The following is a 22,561-nucleotide window of genomic DNA, read 5'->3' on the forward strand; positions in this document are numbered from 1 at the left end:
TCCCTGCTTCTGATTTTCACGGTGGCTGATTGCCTGCTTTCCCTAAGCTGTTTCAAACTTCTGCAGATTACCAGGGCTTTCCAAGCGTATGGCTTACCAAGACAAGCATCTGGTTGAGCAAAGAATCACACAGTATGTTGTCCTCGGCACCTTCTTTTGAAAACATTTTCAGTCACCTGCCTGAGAGTTTTTCCTAAAAATAAATGGATCCATCTTTAGTCCCAATCTCCCTGCTCTCCACATCGCACATGGGCTGCGCACTCCACCTCCACTGGGGACAGAACCCATTGACTCACCCCTGTTGAATAAACCTAGTCCCCACTCTGAGATCCTGCAAGTCCACTGACTGGGGCTGGGGGAGGCAGCCCCCAGAGCCACAGTGGTGCCAGCTCCAGCACTCCAGCATCTGGGTGACACAGTGGCTGTGCAGTGCTGTGATAAATTTGTATCTGACAGCACTGGGAGCTGGCAGGCAGCAACGGCTCCACACCACCTCCAAGAGAACAATTTAAGTGTTCAGTCTGTGTTCCGGTATGCTCTACCCTGCCAGGTCTCTGTGTGATTTATAGATGGAGAGTTTCATACTTGTTTTTCTTAAGCAAGATTATTTTCCTGTTTGCCTGCAGATGCTGTGGCATTTGAGTAGGGCTGGGACGAGATGGACCGTGTATGTCAGCCTCATTCATGTGCAGGAATGAAGAATCTGCACGCGGTAGGACACAGCAAAGTGAGAATCGTTTGTTGTGGATTTCTGATGATGGCTCCCCAGCATTGTTTGAGCATCTGTGAGCAGCCTCTATCCTGACCTGTGATTTGAATGAAAGTGAGGCCAATCTGTTTTTCCCAGCTGGGCAGACTGCCAAAAAGTCTGTCAAATGACATTTCACTGTGCCTGTGTTCAACAGCTTTACAGGCTCAAGGCTCTAATCTATCAACTCTCGGAGTGTAAACCTGCCACTCAGGTACAGATGCACACTTGCAGAGCTCACACGTCCAGGTGTACAGACAAGGATGCCACTGAGGAACCTATAACCCTCAAACTGACCAGATAGCTGACCCTGAAATCTGTAGCAAATGATTTTTGCATGCACACAAAGGAACAAAATCATCATGCCAAGAGTGCTCAGGAGACCATGAAATCAGAAGGAAGGGTTGGATCACTCAAGAAGCATCAATAGCTAGAGATCACCCATCCAGACCCTGGGCCGTTCACAGACGATTGTTTTCAACGTTTGCTTCAGTGACACTTGATTTGATATTTACACGCTGTCTGCTGACCAATAATACTTCTCTCTCGACCAATTAACACATTTTATTTAAAGCTATGTTAAAACCCGAAGTCAAATTCTTCCCTAACTTGGGGTCAGTCTATATTGCCATCTCTTTAGATGATGTCGCATCTATCTTTCCCATGTCATTTTTTTTTAAGCAGAGCTCTCTTTCCACAGCACCAGTCATCATTTATTCCTTCATAAGGGTCTCACTATGTGGCCCAGGCTGGTCTCACACTCTTGGCCTTAAGCCGTCCTCCCACCTTGACCTCTTGAAATGTTAGGGTTACAGGAGTGTGCCACTGCACCTGGCGCAGTGCCACTCATTTTGTGCTAGTTTATTCACGGACTCTCAGAGGGCATTCCTCCCTATCTACAGCGTGTGGAAAGTCGCATCAGTATCGCCTCAAGAGAAGTGTACTTAGCTGGTGGAATCTGAGGTTAGCATTGCTCTCCCCTCCACCCTAACTATGGTTCGGGCTCTCCATTTACACTGGTGCATCAACCAGGCCCTCGCTCTCCAGCCCACCAGGCACCCTCCCCCACTGCTTTTTAGGCAACACCCCCTTGTTCACCTTACCGAGGAGTATTGACAGGGAGGGTCTTGCGGAGGCTGATGCCACTGAGACTCAGGCCGCCTGCATTCTGGAAATCAATGCAGGGCACTTGTGAATCTACCAGTTACTTCCTTCTCCACCCACAAGATGAGGGTTATTAAGCAGGTGTTTCTGCTTCCTTCCAGGTGTTCTCTAAATACTTTCACACATTGTTTAACTTCAGCCCTACAACACCCCATGGTAGAAAAAGGTCCCCAAATGACCCCATTACCTGCCACGTTTACTCCTCAGTGGGACCAATCTGCTTGCCCAAATTCGAACAATATATCAAATGACAGAATCTGACATGGCTCAGCTGGGTGCAGTGCCCGAACTGTTTGTCACTTGGCAGAGACATCTTTGGTTGGGACCTTTCTGTTGATCTTAAGGCTCTTGCTGTTGCCTCAACTAAACTGCTGTAGGATTGGCTTGTTTTTCTCTCAACAGTAGCAAGGAAAGCCAGGTCTTCAGAAATAAAACTGTAAATAATGTGGGATCTCCAAAGCCCAAAGCAAACGTGAGAAACTCACGCTGAATATTAGAGAGTATGCAGTCCACAGAGCAGGTGTAGACAGGGAATCTCCCCTCAGGGCCCTTGTCTGCTGGGCCAGTGTTAAGGAGAAGAGGAAGGAAAGAGGGGAGTTGTGACACTGGTGCTGATGGAAGGTCGTTTCTGATTTCTGTGAGCTAATCTTGAGCCACAGTTCTACTGCTTTGTCACATCACCGAGGAAGTGATGCCGAATGCAGCCCTATCTCCAATGTCATGAGGTCAGTTGATGTCTCTCCTTTATATTGTCCTGGGACTTCAAAGGCCTAAAGCCACTGAGAGATGGGCTGAGGATACAGAAGAGGGGTACATCCCGTGACTACCATCACAATATCCAAACTCTTGGGATAGGATGGAAGTTATTTGGACAGAAATGGTTGTCAGTGTTGTAGGGATGAATGGACTCTCCCAAAGAGAGTGTGGCTGGAGCAGAGACCAGGCCTGCCCTGTAAGGAACTGCAAACTTTAATGACACTGTGGAAAAGGAGGCTCTGACTAGGAATCTGGGAATGAATGTTGGCCAGTGCAAGCAATGCCGAGGCTTCCTTATGGAATGTTAGTGGGAGGAGCTGGTGAGAAGCTGAATACACCAAAGGATTGGGCAGAGACTGGAAACATGTCTAACAGGTTCAGCAGCGTTGGAATCGTCAATTGTCTACAATAGCAAAGACCTGGAACCACCCCAAATGTGCATCAATGATAGACTGGACAAAGAAAATGTGGTACATATACACCATGGAATACTACACAGCCATAAAGAAAGATGAGTTCGTGTCTTTTGTAGGGACTTGGATGAATCTGGAAACCCTCATTCTCAGCAAGCTGACCCAAGAACAGAAAGCCAAGCACTGTATGTTCTCACTCATAGGTGGCTGTTGAACAACAAGAACAGGTGGACTCAGGGAGAGGAGCATCACACACTGGGGGCAGCTGGGGGGGCGGGTAGGGGAGAGACAATGGGGGGGGGGGGGGGGGGGGAGGGTGGGGGGGGGAAAAAATTGGGGAAAATTGCAGGTATAAGTAGGACCCTAATTAAAAAAAAATAAATTAAAAAAAAAAAGGAAAAAATAAATCTTCAATTGTCTTAAAGGGTTTTCAGAGAAGCCACAGTACTGGAGGACGGATTTCGGTGGTTTCAAGGGAGAATGGGAAGGGGAAACATGGAAACATTATTTGGAGTGGGAGACCCTAGAACTTGTTTGTATGGTGATGCAAGTGATGCTCTGGAAATTCAGCATGTGTGGTTTACTCCAGAGCACAAAAGCATAAAGTGTGTGTGTGTGTGTGTGTGTGTGTGTGTGTGCAACTGTTTTAATCTGCACACTGGTGGTCCGTGATCCACGTGTGCAGTCCTTAATCAATTGCACTCTCTCTCTTTAGGCAACCAGTTTGAATCTACAAGACCCAGAGAGGAAGGAGCTCACTTTTCATGCCTTCTCATCTCAGTCTATGTGCACAGGAAGGAACATTGGTCAACACGAGAGAGGTGAGAAATCATATTTTACTTGATGAAGCAGGATGGGTTGGAAATGGTGCCCAGAGCCTTCTGCCTGACATGAACAAAATTTAAGAATCAGGACCTAACACCTGGATCCACCAGAGTGTGTGCTGAGCCTGCTCCCATTGGGCATTGCACCATCTTTGTCTGGAGGAGTTCATGCAAGACAGCGTGCAGGTCACATGGCCATCTCATGCTTGATTGCCCAAGCATGTTTTCCTGTGACAGAGAATTTGATTTGCAACTTGACTTCATTGTGAGAGGTGGTAGTGGAAACTGAGTTTTCAGCTTCCTATAATTTTTGAGGTTACCAAAATATTCTCAGAAGGAACCGGGAAAGTTCCAGTGCCCACACTGCACAAGGCTTGTGTAGAAGGGGATGGAGAGGACCCTGCAAAGCAAATCACAGTGAATGGGTCACTGGGAATGGGGCACAGTACACACAGTCCTGGGGGCTCACAGGCTTTTCCCTACAACCTCATATTTCTGCTCCAGCCACATTCCTAGGAATACTGTCCCAGGAGAGCTCACACTTCTTCCTGATGCTGCACCATTGCCAGGGCAACCCAGACCCCTCCACCGCCACTTTTGAATCTCAGCATTTGTGTCGTCAACCTGCCCTGCCTGCTGCAGAGGTAGGAAAGGCCCTTTCAGCCTGTCACGCACAACATTTCTGTTCTTCAGTAAGACACCAACGTGTTTCTAGCCTGCCTTCTATGTGAACCAATTCAATGGAATTTTGCTCATGTTAGGGTCCAAGCTGGTTGTATGAGACTTCTCTACTGCTATGAGAAATTTTTAAATAACAATCCACAAATGCTTTTAGGAAATAGAATTATTGCTCAATTTGTCTGCTGTGGTCTGAATGTGTTCCCAAAAAGCATATGTTAGAAACTTAGTTCCCAATGTAACAGGATTGAGTGGTGGGACTTTTAAGAGCTGATTAGGCCATGAGGACTCTGCTCTCATGAATGAGTTAACATTGGTATCCTGAGAGTAGGTTCTTTATAACAGGACAGGTTCAGCCCCCTCTCTCTCTCTCTCTCTCTCTCTCTCTCTCTCTCTCTGTCCTTCCAACTTCCACCATGTGAGGACACAGTAAGAAGGCCCTCAGCAGATGCTAGCAACTTGATCTTGAACTTCTCAGCCACCAGAACTGCGAGGAAATGAATGTATTTTATTTGTCAATTACCCAGTCTCAGGTATTCTATCAGCACAAAATGGATTAAAGACATTGTCCTTTAAACAGAATTCTCTAGACTCTCCTGACATTAGATTTAGCCCCTTGATCTCAAAACCAAAAAGATATTCTTGGTTCAAAGATAATCCAGCATGTGAGGGGTGTTTGATGGTGCACATTTTCAAATCACAACTGTTGATGGACAAAAGGCGTTGAAGTAGCGACTTCCGTCACTGTCGGGGGAGACTCACTGCTCCACGTCAATGACTGTTGGAAGCAGCTCTAGTCTGCAAAGGTCACCACAAGCAGTTCTAGTCTGCAAAGGTCACCTACAGAGCCCCCTGTAGGATCTGGAGAAGATGGGGGCTTTCCCAAACTCACTGAATTTCATAGTAGAGGATACTGGACTGCACTCGTGGCTCCTAATTGAATTTCTGAGATTGTATTCATTGAATTCTAAAGCATGATTCTTTGAATAGCTCAGAGGATGCAGCCACTTGGCTTAGGTTCTGAAATAAATCTCATATAATCAATGACTTCACTGAAGCAAACTTCAGTAAAGATTTTGCTCACAAATGTTCTCTAATCTACTAGTTTCAATGTTTCATGTTTAGGAAATATAAGGAGGGCCTGCTTGTTAAAGTACAGATTCCTGAGCCTCCTAGACTTACTGAATATGAAGCCAGATTGGGCCCCAGGAATCTTCATGTTCATGAAATAAACACTTAAGCTGATGGATGCGTGCCCAGGGGACACCCTATGGGAAATTCACAATCTGCTGCTCCAGGTCCACAGGCCGCCTGCAACATTTCAAGTATTGATGTGCTTTAAAGAGGCCCCCATGGCTGAGAAATGTGGCTGCAAATCTGACTCAGGTATTTGTTCTAATTTTGTGAGCCTCAGTTTTCTTTTCAATTAAATGGGGACAATTGTACTTAAGTCACAGCATTGTAGTGCCAGTTAAATTAAGCCCTAGATGCTGCTTAGCATGGAGTAGGTGATCAGTAAATGCTGGTTCCCTTCTATTCAGATCCTCTGAAACATGTCCCTCAGACAAAGCTAGGTAGATTCTGACCAGGGCACCTGAAATCACTCTAAGTCCACTGTGGATTTTAAACAGTTTCAAGGGGCTGTGAAACTGTGAAGGGAAACATCCCCACACTGTGATAAAGGGAAGAGCAGTTAATAAAATAAAATAAAATAAAATAACAAATCATTACTGCTCGGAGTCAAAGGTGCTCAATTAAAGGGCCGAGAATCTAATGTGAACAAGTTGGACAGTTTCCTATTTCTGTCATGCCAGGTGCCCAGAAAAACAAACGCCAGTCTCTGGTTCCTGCTCCAGACACTCTCTGACCCTGACTCCCCCCATCGCTGCACAGATGGGAGGCAGCGCCACCCTGGACTCCTAAACTTCACCAGGTGACAAAGACAGTGAATGCTGCAGATGGAGGCAGGTGTGAGGTGGGTCCCCTCCATTAGAGGATTAGCACATGGGCAGGGAGGAGAGCTCTGCAGAGAGTTCCTGAGCAGGTGTCAGTTTCTCCCGGGACCTCTGTGAGCTCACCCTCAGGGCCGTGTGGGGCTGAGGCCAGAGCCTGGAGAGTCAGGCAGCAAGCTCCTCTCCTTCAGTCATTCATCAGGTGTGAAATGAGTGCTTTGTGCATCAGTGTGACTCATTTATAAATAAACTCTCATTGTGATATGATTTAATTTCTGAAAGCCTCAGGGGCTTATGATTCGGGTGTTTACAGCCTGACCAGATGACGAGACCTGTGCGTAGCCAACCATGATAGAAGGGAAACACAGACAGCAGACGTAAAGGGAATGGCAGTGGTGTTGGCTGTTGACCGAGGGCATACCTAAGGGTCACCTGGGAAGCTGTAGGCATACCACGGCTCTGGGCCCTGAGGCCAGTTAAATCAAGATCCCCAGGAGAGTGGTGTCAGATTGGAACTGCCTTAAGCTCCCAGAGATGTCACTATGCAGCTGAGGACTATTATATAGCCAGGGTTCTTACCATTGCTGCACACGAGAACCACCCAGGAGAACTTTGCAAAACCCTTGAGTCAGGCCACACCCCACACCAGCTCAATCTCCGTGGTGGGTCTCAGGCAGTGGTGCGCTGGAGCTTAGTGAGAGCCAGCTGTCCAATTTGCCAGAACTCTAAACCCATGGTTAAACTGTTGGTAGCTTAAAACTGGCCACAGTGAGAGCGCAGAAGTCTCCCAGGGCCACAGTGAGAGCGCAGAAGTCTCCCAGGACCACAGGTTGGTCTTTCCCCCTGCCATTCCCACCCCCTCTGGAGAGCTGGGTGCCAAACATCTGTCACACACCACTGGTCCTTGACAACGGTACTTTCCATGAGTCAAGAAGAATGGAGTTCGGCTGGAAGGAAAAAGGAGCGGCTTTGTCAGCAGGATGTTACCGTGTGAAAGGGAGGAGAGGCATTCTGGAAAGTGGTCACTGAGGGGCCAAAGGCTGAGAGCCGGGACATGCACAGCGTACCATGAAGGTCAGGGTTGTGTGATGGGACTCGCGCTGGGAAGGCAGGCTGGGAGGACGCCCTGAAGTGGCCTCAAAGCCAGGGGAGCTCACTTGGGCTTTCTTCTCTGACTGTTCAGGGCCAATGGGGGGTCTTGAACCAAGACATCACAGGGACCTGAATAACCCCTAACTCTGCGACAGGTGAAAGTCTTAATACCTGGCCTCCCAGCGTCTAATTCCAAACTGTCACAAGAGAGCCAGGGGTCCTGGGAACCTGATTAAGGCAAGGCAGTTCATGCAGAGCAACTTCTGCACCCAGCAGAACCCGAGTCCTCCGGAAGAGCTAAGATTCTGACCCAGCCTCATTCTCTTGCCATTTCGTGCTCCTCAGAGGGAACTGAAATTTCAGTTCATTGAAGGTTACTAATCAAATTGTATTCGTGGCTTTAGGTACCCACCAATATCATTGACTGTTTCCTATTATTATTAGACATTTTGGGTACCTAAAACCCAAGGAAGCATCAATTTTGGTCCAAGCACCAAGTTTATTTATAAAATAACATATATAAAACTTTGCATACATATATAGCAACTTTATAGATTTTTTTATGATGTTTAAAATAAAACATGCTAGCTTAAAATTAATAAAACCAATTATTGCACCTGAGTAGGATGATATTATTTGCATTATTTAACCAAGCAACAAATAGAGAATTTAATAATGGGTAACTTGAATCGAGGTCAAATCCCAAATGAAATTGTTACTCTTTACTTTTGTTAAATTAGAAGACACTTTGATATAACTGAAAATGTCTGATTCTGCCACAAGTACTGATCTTTCAGCAAAAATATAGACCAAAAATTTGGAAAGATTTCTACCAAGTCTACTTTGAGTGCTCAGCTAGGCTGGAAGATGGAAAACATTTCATCGTTAGAGTTGGACCCAGGGGTCCACTTTGGAAGAGAGCGGCACATAGGGTCTCATCTGCTCTTTGATCCTATTTAGCTTGGGGAAGTGTTTCTTCAGGTGCCCTTGCAGTGTTTCTGCACTTCATCAATTTATTTCTCCAGTAAGTGGAGACATTTTCCAAGTTGAAAAAGAGTTAAAATCTTGGTGATTAAGCCAGGCAATTTTAAGTAATCCTCATCCTTAACACTAAAATTCGGTGTAATTCAACCCTACAGCATTAGTTTCCAGCTACTCAGGAATTAAATGTATAGCTAGAGCCACACCTCTCAAGCAAGGGACTTGAGACAGTACGACTTCCTCTACTGGCATTACCTGGGTTAGGAAGAAAGGTTTTTGACTTTCATCATCTCGAAAACCCATGAGTACCTTGCCTTGAGAGAATGCTGACTTTAGAGTGGAAACCAGAGACCCATCGCCATGTCAGTCAGCGCACTCATGCAACCAGCAGCTGCCCCGGAGGTCGAAGCGGAATGACTAGCTCACATGCACTTGGCAGGGCCAAGAAGCCGGTGTCAGATGGAGGAACATGACAGTACCGGCCAAACAGGAAATCGCGAGTCCTTCGCGCAGGATTTGCAGTTCTGCTCCAGGTTCCTCCCGGCGGGGCCCCTCGCTGAAGTGTATCCTGCTGTGGTGGGAGGATGCTGGCTAGAGAGGTGCCTTTGCGGCACGGTTCTGCTCTGCCGATTTCAAGAGTGGGCTTGTGAACATCACAGGGAGTGTTCCATTTTCTCCTCCTAGAGTGTGCTCCAGGCACTGAAGGGTCACATCCACAAGAGGTGTTTTTATGTTTTCCCAGCCAGGCACGTATACACCTCTGAGCCACTTCAGCGTCCTCTTTGGCATCCCAGCCCTAGCGATGGGCTGCTTGGCGAGGGCAGGCTGCTGCTCCAGGCCTGTCCCACCTGAGCCTCGCATAGGCTGGGGACTTCAGTGGGTGGCTTAGTGTCCCTGAGCCACCTTCTACTCATTTATAAAATGGAAGTAACTACCCACTTAATAAAAATACCTGTTCATGACATTTATTACCATGTAGAATGGAATGGCTTCCATAGGGACTCTCCACTGGTATCGCAGTCCACCCCAGGTCCTCCAAAATTCCCCGGCCTCTCCAGTTCAGCCATGAGCCAACATTTTACTCCTGAAAGGCAAATGGCAAAGCCTCGTTAGGAACAGAGCGCTAGCCTAGAGGCGGAGGACCCACTGGCCTGATAGCACGGCCTGGGTTTGCAGCACAAGACCAGGTTCAGGCAGATGATGGAATCGTCTGTGGTTCATGAGAGAGCCTGTCTGCTTCTGACACCCAGTGTTGGTCCACACCATTAACTACCACTTCCTCTTTCCAGGACTTGGGATGCATCTTAAGAGATGACCATGGAACCACACAGACCCAATCCTGCTTTATATGAGTTTTTGTTTTGTTTTGTGTTTTAAATAACCCATCGGTCATGGGGAAACCAAGGTGCTCTGAAATGCACCTTTCACCTTCCTTCTCTCCTTATGCTGAGCAGGGAGCCTCTGGCCCTGCAGCGCTGTGCACTGCTGAGTGCCCAGCCATGCCCAGAAAGGACAGGGCACTCAGGTCAGTCCCTAGGAAACTGGATGTAGAGGCAGGCTTGGGGGCAGATAGACACCCCTGCCCTTCCAGAAGCTTCACCCTTGTCATCTAGACATTTAGATGGCAAATTCCCAGCTCAGCATCAGTGGCCAGGCTAACGTTCCTGGGTGGCCATTGTGAGGGCCCAGGAGGATAAGCTCACATGTGGACGAGGACACCAAGAGTCCTGTCATTCACTGTTTTTCATTGATCTCTGTCATCCCCGACCCTTCAGCTGTCATGGGTATGGTGACATTTATAGAGACCCTCAGATCCCCCAGTTCCATCCTGAGAGCAGTCCCCGACAGCATGTCCCGGGAGAGGTAGAGGAGGATGTATGCATGGACAATGGCGTATGGAAATGGATGTCTCTTCCCTGTCTGGCAGAGCACGTGCCCAGACTTGAAGCTCACCCAGTCTCATAGATGGGGCCAGGCACTGAGGTCAGGCATCCAGACCAGGGGTCTCACAGGAGGTCTTTGACACCTGAGTCCAAACCCCACTCACATGCGATCCTGTCCCCTTTTAGCAGCATAAGGCTGAGGACCAAGCACTCAAAACAGCCATGGGCACAATGTGGGGGAGAAGAGAGAGGGAAGAACAGGAGGGAGGAGGGGGAAAGGGGAGGGAAGAGAGGGGGAAGATGAGAGAAGAAAGACCAGGAGAGACGAGGCAAGAGCGGGAGGGAGGGAAGCTGCCAGCCACAGCTTTAAAGAACGGAAAGACAGCACCAAAGAGGCTTTTTTTTTTCCTTTTTAACTTTCCTTTGAAATTTAATTGTAAAGTAGATTATAATGGGGAATTAAATGTAAAACTCCTACGCATGGAGTAAAGGATGTAATGAAAGAGTGCCCGCATGCCGGCAGCCTGGGTAACACACAGGGAGCTTATTTCCTAATGGAGGCAGGAGCCAAGAAGTAAGCATCGGCTCCACCAGGTCATGGCTCCCCTCCTGCAGCCCTCCCTCTGCTGCTCGTGCCCCGCAGCCCGGGTTGCTCCTAGGTAGGGGCTCTAGCCTAGCCAGATCCTCTCCATGACAACGGTTCAGGCTGCCTGACCACTGTGGTTCATCATACAGGCACCCCAAGGTGATAAAAAGCCCCAGCCATCTCCAGACCTGATAGGGGAGGAAGGGCGTGACCCACAGCTCCCTCCTCCCTGAGCAGGAAGCTGGCGATCCCTGGGCATAGCAGAAGCAGCCAGATCCCTTCTTTAAAAGCTCCAGATTAGCAAGTCCGGTCCCCAAAATTCTCTTTTGGTTGTTGGGTATGTGAGGGACTCTTCTTTGGTGCCCAGTTGTCATTTCAGAGCAGAAAAATGCCCCTTATGGCATTACTGCAGCTCCCACCCAGCAGGGGTTTTCTAAGAGAAAAATGAGAAAACACGTGTCAAGCAACACTACGGTTCCTGGGTCCAGTCCCTTCTCCCCAGGTAGCAGGGCTGACGCAGCAGCGATAATAGCATGTGGCAGACAAGAGGTTACACTCGGCTCTCCTGATTACCGAGCAGCACCTGCATTTTCCCTTTGGAGTTCTGTTTGAGGTTTCCATGACAGCCTGCTGTCTGTGAAATGTTAGGCTGCTAGGGCAGGGCACTGTCCCCATGCATGGAGGTCAACATCCCCAGTTCTTGTAAAAGGCAATCCTTTATGAACAAACACATGTCTCTTTGGCCACCAACTACTCACACCCTAGACAGGATTTGCAGCTGGGGAAAGCAGTACTATCACCTTGAGGAAGGGAAGAAAAATTATTTGCTGCCTTTGGCTACTACTTAAGAACACAGATGAGAGAAAGTGGAGCTGCTGTCCATTAAGTGAGTCCATGAATATCCAATCCACCCCAGGCCTTGGGAGCACAAACAAGAACAAGATAAAACACGAGCATTGCACTGATTTCAGTTTCACCAAAGCAGAGCCTGAGACAGGACTAGGATGCGGATGACCTACGTGGAGGATGATCCCAGGAAGCGGGAGCGGGACAGAGCACAGACACAAGCGGAAGCAAGGGAGCCGTAAAGAGCAGTCCCGAGAAGGGCCCCAGGCTCCTTGCCCAGACCTCCAGAAAGCATGCAGACCACACCTGAGGGCCACCCCGCCAAGGGACAGGGGGAGCTGAGGCTTTCTTCATGGATACCAACTAGCTGGCGATCACCCATGGGAGCATTCAGTCCAAGGTGAGCAGGCTTCCTTGCAGCCAGAGAAAGCAAGGAGCCTCTGGTGTCTGCGGTGGGAATCTGTTGGGTGCCCGAGATGTCCCTCCCATTTCAGGGGCACTGACACCAGGGGTGGTGGGGGTCAGGGGACTGGGCCTCGCCAGCAGTTGCCACTCTGGGGCTCAGCTCTGGCTGGACTGTAAGTTAGCTGCAAGCACAGACTCCACATCAGCTACGTGGCATCCTCTCCAGGAGACAGACAGCATGTGGAAGGCACGGAGAGATGCATCCAGGTTTAATTTATCCTCTTCTCCAGGTTCCCAATGTCTCTTTCAATCGTGAGGAAGATGCATGTACGTGACAGTGCAAATGACAGGGGAGGGGCCGTGGAAGGCGATGAAGGCGTTGCACGAGTTCCTGATTTGGTGGTTTCAGGGTTTGTGACACTAAACAACTCCAAAGTTGTTGCCTCCCAGGCGTGTATTGAGGGCCGGAGGTGACGGTGTGTGACAAGTGCGTGGTAAATTCTGCAGTGCTTTGCGAAGGCAGAGTGCCTTCCCTAAATCCGAAACTGTCCCTCCTGCTTCGTCTGAGTTGATGTCCACATTCAAAAAGGAAATGCCTCACTGAAATCGGGAAGAATTTCTTCATCCGATTTGGGCCAAAGCAAGTGGTTCTTTTTAATGAATGCAGTCAGGAGCCTGGTGATGACTTTATTTCTGGTATCTGAGGAAGTGCACATCTGTTACAAGTCAGTGGGTCACACTGGATTTGCTGATTATATTCTCACGGGTCCTGGACTTGTGGAAAGAATGAGTTCTCATCAGGAGCTATTCTCTCCGCATGATGCCTGTTCTTGGAGGGAACTTACCCTGCTTCCCTGTGAGGAGAGGTCTGTGCAGCTCACAAGCAGGTGGGCCGGAGCCATGGGGCTGGTGAGGTGAGTGCTGCAGGTGCCGCCCAGCCCCGGAAGACAGCACTTTCATGTCTCATCATCTGAGCCAGTTAAACACACACATCCTCTGAAATGGCTGATTTCATGATCACAGAAATCAATGCTTGAAGAAAGTTTTCTTAGGATAGCTTCTTGCAATATTTCCCTGATGAAGACAAGGTGAGTGTGATATCTGCCTTGAACAGGTGGGAAAACTGAAGCAGGTCACTATTGTTCCCCTCCCTCTCATCAGACGCAGTGACTTGAAGACAGCACTGTTTTTAACTTTGTGGAATCACGAAAGGAAAAACCAGGAATTCATTACTGCAAGCAATTTATTGACTATTCTTCGAGGCATTTTTCTATACTTTATACATGTTCCTTTGCTTTTGTTTTCATTTTGGTCATTGGTATCACAAGTAGCTTACTATTTTTCATTGTGTCTTTTTCAATTAACTATTAGATGTAGAGATATCGTCCACACTCCTAAGCTACTGCCTCTGCTTCTCAGAATAGCTCTCCAGCAGTCCGTGTGGGCCCTCTCAGCTGACAGCTTTGTTGATTTCCCCATTTTGCTTCTCTGAATTGTTCATTAGTATCTGCTGTATGAGATCCTCTCCCTCAAATGAATTTACATGATTTCTTTCTACATTCTAGCCGTTACTACTGTGTGATTTATGTCACAAGGATTTTTCTCCCAGTCTCTCATGTTTTAGGTTTATTTATAATTCTAGATTTCACTTCTAGAGAAAACATTAATTTTGATGCAATCAAATTTATTAATCTTCCTTTCATAGCAATTAAGTGCACGTTTTTTTAAAAAACAACTTCCTTTAGCCCCAATGATATAAATGTTCTCTTTCTTTATATTTACTGATTTTTATTTGTTTAGATATGGGGTTAGATTTGTTTTTACTCACATATTTTTTAATGCACCTAATATTTGCTTTTACAAGTTGTGTTGCGTAGGACTGTAGCAGAACAGAAGCCAATTATGTCAACGTTATTCTTACAAAGTTTATTAGGTAAAGTCCATATTCATTGTATATACTTTCAAAATTGTTCTGAATATTTCTGTGTCTTTTCTTTTCCATGTGAATTCTAGAACTAGCTTGCCAAGTTCATGATAGTTACTATTATGATTTTCATTGGGATTACAATAAATTTATAAACTAATTTTGGAAGTCAGTTATGGTCACCATTATGCCATCAGCGCCACCACTAATTTTGGAAGAATTGAACTTGTGAAAATATTTAGTCTTTTTATTCAAGCACATAGTAAATAGCTTCATCTTTTTTCAGGTCTTCTTGAATATTCTCCGCAAAGTTTAATAGCTCTATACCTACAAGATTTATGCATTATTTCTAGCTTCAGTGCTAACATTTTATAATTTTGTTACTCTTCTGAATGCAATTTATTTTATTTTATTGTTCTTTAACTTTTTTAATTAGAACATTTTTGACAAAAAGAAATTCACAGTCCTGAAAACACAAGTGCAGCTCCTGTAATAAGTAGAGCAAAACAAATGCAACCAATGTGCTTGTGTTCAGGCCTCTAGACCAAGTCTTCAGGCAGCCAGCATAGGCAGCCTGTCTCTCACATGCATAGCCTTGGACTCACAGACCGGGGTGCTTTTAGCAATTGGAATCCAGTAAGCCAACTAACCAGCCGTGTTATGTTCGAATCTGTCTACTCGCACCCCATCAGCTCTGGCACAGGGAGAACCCTGTTTTCACATCTGTTATGACAGCATAAACACAGTTGTGCCAGCAGTCTGCACACTTGGGGTCCCAAAACCTGGGACTCCACATGAGGTCCCAGCAGGTTTGCTTTGGCAAGGAAGCAAACCATGGATGGCGGCAGATGTCAGCCACTCGCCCTTTGCGGGAACTGTGACAGGAAGAGACGCCCAGGACAGCATTCCTGCCAGGGGTCTTCTGCTGGCTGCTTCCCTCTGGAATGCCCCCTCTTTTAATAGTGTATGACTGTGCATGTAGATCTGTGTGTGTGTGTGTGTGTGTGTGTGTGTGTGTGTGTGTGTGTCTTTAAATATCATCGTCCTGCTGACAGTAAATAAGGGCACCCAATTCTCAGAATCAATTCTCATTCATTTCATGTTTAGCCAATCTCATGATGCCTCAGTGCTGCTACTTTCTGATGATTGCAAAGTTGAGGATGTTCCCAAAAGTTTCCCAGCCATTCCATGTGTTTGTCCTGTTGATATCCTTTGCACATGTTTTTACTATGTTGATTGTCTTTCTTGTACCAACTTTTAGGTATTTATATTTTAGGAATAATATTGTCTGCTCTATTCACTGGAAGTATTTTTTACAAATATCATTTTGTCTGTATTTTTAACATTTGAGTTATAATTTACATAAGATAAAATTCACCCCTAGTTAAAGTACAATTCAATGTTTTATTTTATTTTTTTTTAATTATACTTTAAGTTCTGGGGTATATGGGCAGATCATGCAGGATTTTTACATAGGTATACACATGCCTTGGTGGGTTGCTGCCACCATCCCCCGATCCCCTACGTTAGGTATTTCTCCTAATGTTATCCCTCCCCCACCCCCTGCTATCCTTCCCCATCCCCCTAGTCCCCAGCAGACCCTCCCTGTGATGTTCCCTCCCTGTGTCCATGTGTTCTAATTGTTCAGCACTGACTTATGTGTGAGAATGTGTGGTGTTTGGTTTTCTGTTCTTCTGTCAGTTTGCTGAGAATGATGGTTTCCAGATTCACTCATGTCCCTGAAAAGGACATGAACTCATCCTTTTTATGGCTGCATAGTATTCCATGGCGTATATGTGCCACATTCTCTTTATCCAGTCTATCATTGATGGGCATTGGGGTTGGTTCCAGGTCTTTGCTATTGTAAACAGTGCCCCAATGAACATACATGTGTATGTGTCTTTATAATAGAATGATTTATATTCCTTTGGGTATATACCCAGTAATGGGATTGCTGGGTCAAATGGAATTTCTATTTCTAGGTCCTTGAGGAATCGCCACACTGTCTTCCACAATGGTTGAACTAATCTACACTCCCACCAACAGTGTAAAAGTGTTTCTATTTCTCCACATCCTCCCCAGCATCTGTTGTCTCCACATTTTTTTAATGATTGCCATTCTAACTAGGATAAGGTGACATCTCAAGGTGGTTTTGATTTGCATTTCTCTAATGACCAGTGATGATGAGCATTTTTTCATATGTTTGCTGGCTGCATAAATGTCTTCTTTTCAAAAGTGTCTGTTCATATCCTTTGCCCACCTTTTGATGTTTTTTTTTCTTGTAAATTTGTTTTAGTTCTTTGTAGATTCTGGATATTAGCCCCTTGTCAGATGGGTAGATTGCAAATATTTTTTGCCATTCTATTCTTCGCCGGTTCACTCTAATGATTGTTTCTTTTGCTGTGCAGAAGCTCTTAAGTTTAATTAGATCCCATTTGTCTATTTTGGCTTTTGTTGCCATTTCTTTTGGTGTTTTAGCCATGAAGTCCTTGCCTATGCGTATGCCTATGTCCTGAATGGTAATAAATTTTCAGAGTTATGCAGCCATCACCACAATCCAGTTTTTAGAACATTTCCATCACCAGTATCCATGAAAACAGACATTTCACATAAATAAATCTTACCATATGTAGTCATTACGTCTGACTTCTTTCACTTAGCATAATGTTTTCAAGGTGTATCAATCTGTAGCATATATCAGTAATTCATTCCTTTTTACTGCCCAGTAATATTCCATTATATAGATAGACCACACTGGTGTTCATCCATTCATCACTTAATGGACATTTGCATCATTTTCAATATTTGTCTATAGTAGATAATGCTGCTTAAATATTTGCATATGTATCTTCATGCAGATATGTTTTTACTTCTCTTCAGTAGACACCTATTGGTAGAATCACTGGGCCATATGGTAAATATATGTTTAACTTTTTAAGAAACTGTGATATTCTCACTAGCAATGGATGAGGCTTCTGGCACTCTAAAATCCCTGTCAAGACTGTTACTGTCAGTCTTTATCATTATAGTCATCCAACCACAATTTCAAAATGCACTTCCGCAGGGACTGACGATGGTAAGAATCTTTCCCTGTGCTTCTTGGCCATTCTTACATCTTCTCTGGTGAAACCTGTTCAAATATTTTGTCCATTTGTATTGGGTTGTTTTTTCTCTCAGAAATGAGTTGTAAGAGTTCCTTATGTATACTGGATATAAAATCCTTCATAAGATATATGATTTCCCAAAAAAGACAGTTTGATCTTGTCTTTTCATTTCCCTAATGGTGTCTTTTGAAGGAAAATAGTTCTTAATTTTGCAGAAGTCCAATTCATCAGACTTCTATTTATGGATCAGTCTTTTGACAACATAGTTAAAAATGTTTTGCCAAAATGTCACGAAGATTTTCTCCTAAAAGTTTCATACTTTTAACTCTCACATTTTGTCTATGATCCATTTTGTGTTGTTTTGTGAATAGTGTGATGTAAGGATCTAAACTCATTTTTTAACATGGATTTTAAATTTTCAAAACACATTTGTTGAGAAGGCTATTCTTTCCCCCATTGTCAAAATCAGTAGACTGTGAATGTAGGGATTTAGTTTTGGACTCTCAAATCTGTTCCATTGATCTATATGTCTGTCCTTATACCAGCTTCACACTGCCTTGATTATTTTAGCTTTATAATATGTTTTGAAATAGAAAATTTTAAGTCCTCCAATTTTATTTACCTTTTAAAGATTGTTTTGGCTATGTTGGGTCTTCTGCATTTCTTTATACATTTTAGGATAATCTTGCCAATTTCTGCAAAAACTTGCTGGGATTTTTTAAGTAATTGTATTGAATCTATAGCTCAATTAGATAAGAATTGTCATCTTAACAATATTGAGTCATCCCATCCACAATCATGGAATCTATCTCAATTTATTTAGAGCTTTTTAAATTTTTCTTAACAGTATTTTATAGTTTCCTATAAAATCCTGTACTTTTTTGTTAAATATATTTCTACCTATTTTATTACTTTCTTGCTGTTTTGAATGGAGTTGTTCACATAATTTCATTTTGGATTCTTCGTGGTTAGTATACAGAAACACAATTGGATTTTGTTTATTTATCTTGTATGCTGACAACTTGCTAAACTCACTTGTTGGCTCTAGTCGGGTTTTTTAATGTATGTGAATTCCTTAGAATTTCCTGTATGCATATGATGATCCTAACTACAAATAAAGACAGTTTTCCCTCTTTTCATTCTGTATCCCCTTTGTTTCTTTTTCTGTTTGTATTTATTTTGCTTTTTTCTTCCCTGGTTGCACTGTCGTGGACCTCCAGTATAATGTTGAAAAAGGTGCTGAGAATGGACATCTTTGTCTTTTTCCTGATCATAAGAGGAAAGTTAACATGACTAAGTATCATGTTAATTGCAGGGTTTTTACAGATGTCCTCTATCCAATTGAGAAAATTCCCTTCTGTGTTTTGCTTATTCATTTTAATCACAAAATTATTGTCTGCTTTTTTAATATTTTATAACAAAATTTATATCAAGTGTTCCAAAAAATTGCAGTGTCTATGATTTTTTGTTTTTTTTTTTTTTCCTTTTTGAGACAGAGTCTTGCTCTGTTGCCTGGGTGATGTATGCTCACTGCTACCTCCACCTCCTGGGTTTAAGTGATTCTCGTGTCTCAGCCATCTGAGTAGCTGGGATTATAGATGCTCACCACCTGTAATATTTAATAAAAATATTAACCTAGTTAATATTTTTGTATTTTTAGTAGAGATGGCATTTCACTATGTTAGTCAAGTTGGTCTCAAACTCCTGGCCTCAAGTGATCTGCCCACCTCGGCCTCCCAAAGTGCTGGCATTACAGGTGTGAGCCACCACACCCAGCCATGTCTGTGTGTTTATTCTTGTTTCTATGTCCCTTTTTAAGTATTGAGTTTGATTTTTCTCTCTCTAGAGATCTTTTAGTAATTTTTTTAAAATTTTCTTTTAAAGAGGTCTTTTAGAGCAGTCTTTCAAATGGGTGGTAAATTTTCTGAATTTTTTATTTTTAAAAATATATGTATTTAACACTTCTATTAGAAAAAAAAATTATCTGGCTTTAGAATTTCAGGTTAACAGCAGTCTTCTTTTTTTTTTTTCTACCACATACATCATTTGAATATGTGTCTCCATTGTTTGCTTGTCAATGAGAAGAATCCTGCAGTCAACAGGATCCTCATTCATTCATCTCCTTCTTACCACAGCCCACCTGGAAGCTCTTAGGTTGTCACTCCCTTCTTAGTTTTTTAAAGTCCCCTCCACTGGATTTTATTTCACGTTCCACCACAACAGTCAGTGGGCCTTTCTGATCTAATGAGTCACATTTTGCTTAGCCCTGCAAGTGTGTATTTACTTTTTGAACATTCCCCTTCCTGTCTTTGTCCTCTCCCTGTGATTATTTAGTGTTCATTTGCTGCACAATGACAGCATGGAGAACCTTTCAGAACCTCGGCCACAAGAATGGACAGGAGGACTCTGAGTCTCCATCAGTTCAACCCAGTAGGTGTCAACTCAATTTTCAAAGAAAGAAATCACACAATAATTACATTTCCATTGTAAATTGGCTTGTGGAAGATTAAACCTTGAGGGACACCATGAAATTAATAAATAATGATCCATAAGAAGTATGAGAATTTTTTTCTGATTTTTATCAACCCCATCATGCCTCCCTGGGCTATCATGCAGAGGAGCCAGCAGCAGGGTGTGAGCGCGGTGCCTCCCAAGTCCTGCAAATGTCTGACACTAGTGCCTCTGTCTTAGTTCATAGGCATCTTTCTATTCGTGGTAAGTTTGCTTTCTTTTCCTTTGTATGATACGTCCACTGACGTGTGGAAATATATTATGAATAGAATTCAATAACCAAGCTTCAGTGGTAAAAACCATTCATTCATTTTATGGGACATTTGAAGTTTCACACAAGAGGCAGCTGGAGGTTTATTAAGCACATCAATTATTAATTCATCACAGTTATGAGCCTGATTTGCTTATTTTCCATATTATCTCTGTCTAGTGGTTGGACTGAGTTGCTTTTTATCGCATTGGTTTTCACTGTGATAATAAAATGTAATAACTGTGAGAGTTTTCATTTCCCTCTCACCATTTCTCCCTGCAGATCAGTTGAGAACTGAAGCTTGGGTGGGGAGAGAGAGAAACGAGGAAGAGTGAGAGAGAGGCTGAGACCTTTGAACTCCTCAGAGGTGAGTCAGGAGTCTGTGTGTTGGGGCTGTGCTAACCTACCCTGTGTCTGCCAGACAGACTCCATTCTGCTGAGAGTCAGATAGACTCCACCTTGACCTCCGCCTCACCCCTCCTGCCACCCCTCCCTTAAGTGCATGCCTCGGTCTTGCTACTGTGCTGGGCCATGCTGTAGATAGAACTATAGAAACATATAACCTTTGTAACCACAGCCTGCTTGGCAAGCCGAACTGCCATTGTAAATGTCCCCCCCCCCGATTGATTATATGACAAGTACCGAATACCCCCTTGGTAACCGGCAATCATGGGGACCACTTGTGTATACCCTCCTTGAAAATCAACAATCCTGAGAACCTTCTGCCTCACAGTTACCAGCCTCCTTATCTAACTTGCTTGTTCTGCTTCTGTCAACTCTGCTCCTGCTAGGTTCCCCCTCCCTTACTTAAGCAAGGTATAAAAAGGAATCCAGCCCCTTCCTCAGGCCCTAGAGAATTTTGAGCATTAGCCGTCTCTCAGTCGCTGGCTAATTAATAAAGGACTCCTGAGTCAAACTCAGTGTGGCGCTGTTCCATCTAACTTGCCTGGGTATAGCAGGGCGAGAGCAGGGAACACTCTCTCCCTAGACGGAGCCACTTCCCTGGCACTCTGCAGAACGGGTCTGAGCCCCAGGTGGAGACCGCCCTGCAGTGTGCAGAACACGTGCTCTCCCTCGGGTGTCTGCCTGCTGGTCCTGTCCTGCCCAATGTCTCTACCCATCTGGATATGACTCCTCTTCTAAAGCACCTCAGGAACCTGTTGGTCAGGAGCTCTTCCCTGGAGCTTATTTCTCTGACATTTCTCTTATCTGAACTTGTGTTACAGGCTGTAAACCATTTTTAAGGAAGATTTTACAATATCCTTCCTGTCCAGCAGATCTCTATCAAGAGTTCCTTGCAAAGACGTAAATAATCTATCGTGTGCCCTCTACACAAAACATGTTGGGCAGCTTCCCAGTCCCGCATGTGTATGTTGGAGGGCACACGAAAGAAGCTGTCCAACAGCTGATTTTTTGTTTGATTTGAATGGAAAAAGGTTTGAATCTTTGCTTGTACAGCATGATCCCCAGTCCTGTTCCACCCCTTACTAGCGAGGACTTTTCTGAACATCAGTTTTCTTGTCAGTTTGATGAGAAAATAATCACAGCCTCACAGACTGAATGGAGAAGGCAATGCCAGTAACTTCATGAGTTGCAATGTGCAACGTAAACATGGCAGTCGTGAAATCTTCTAATTACATTGCAGAGAAGGGTCAAGTGAGTCTGGTGGCCTTACAGAACATCTGTAGAATATTCTCCTAGTCTCATTTGTAGCAAATTCGCAGAGTGATGAATTTACATCTTTCTCCACACATCAGCAGAGAGCGAAGAGGAAGGGAAAAGGAGGGAATGTGGGAGGTAAGTGCGTCATGATAACCACTCAGGACTGGGGTCACGTCTAACATAGTTCACATCCTAAATCTGCCACGTCTCTTTGTGTGATCTTGCACAAGTCATTTGACAACCTGACCCTCAGTTTGCTCATCTGTAAAACAGATGTGGCAGTGGTAGTGACATAATTCACAGCTCAGTTCCCCCTTCCTCATAAGCTTGTGATAAAGCTCCATTTCCCACCCTTCCTCGCAATTATGTTGGAGTCACAGGAGGTGATATAGGGTACTTCCAGCCCTGGCCATCACCTGTCCTTCAAGATGTCTACATGTGCTCTTTCCCCCTCACAACCATATCAGTCAGCTTTTACCAAATAACAAAGCACCCCACACCTCAATGCTACAAAGCAGCACACATTCATCTTTGCTCTTGTGTCCATGGGTCCACTGGCATTTTTACTGATGCAGGCCAGGATTCTGGAGTCAGCTAGCGACTCAACCAAGGGCTGGCTGATCTAGGATGGTGTCGTTTTCATGGCTGGTGGCTGTCTTGCTGCCAGCTGAGGTGACAGAGGTGATTGGGCCACATATCACTGACCATCCAGCAGGTGAGCCTGTGCCCCTTCACAGAGCAGTGACAGGGCTTGCAGAGTGACAACAGAAATCCCCAAGTTC

Source organism: Sapajus apella, unplaced genomic scaffold, assembly GCF_009761245.1.
Source record: "Sapajus apella isolate SASKATOON/1434 unplaced genomic scaffold, GSC_monkey_1.0 scaffold65, whole genome shotgun sequence".
NCBI classification, from domain to species: domain Eukaryota; kingdom Metazoa; phylum Chordata; class Mammalia; order Primates; family Cebidae; genus Sapajus; species Sapajus apella.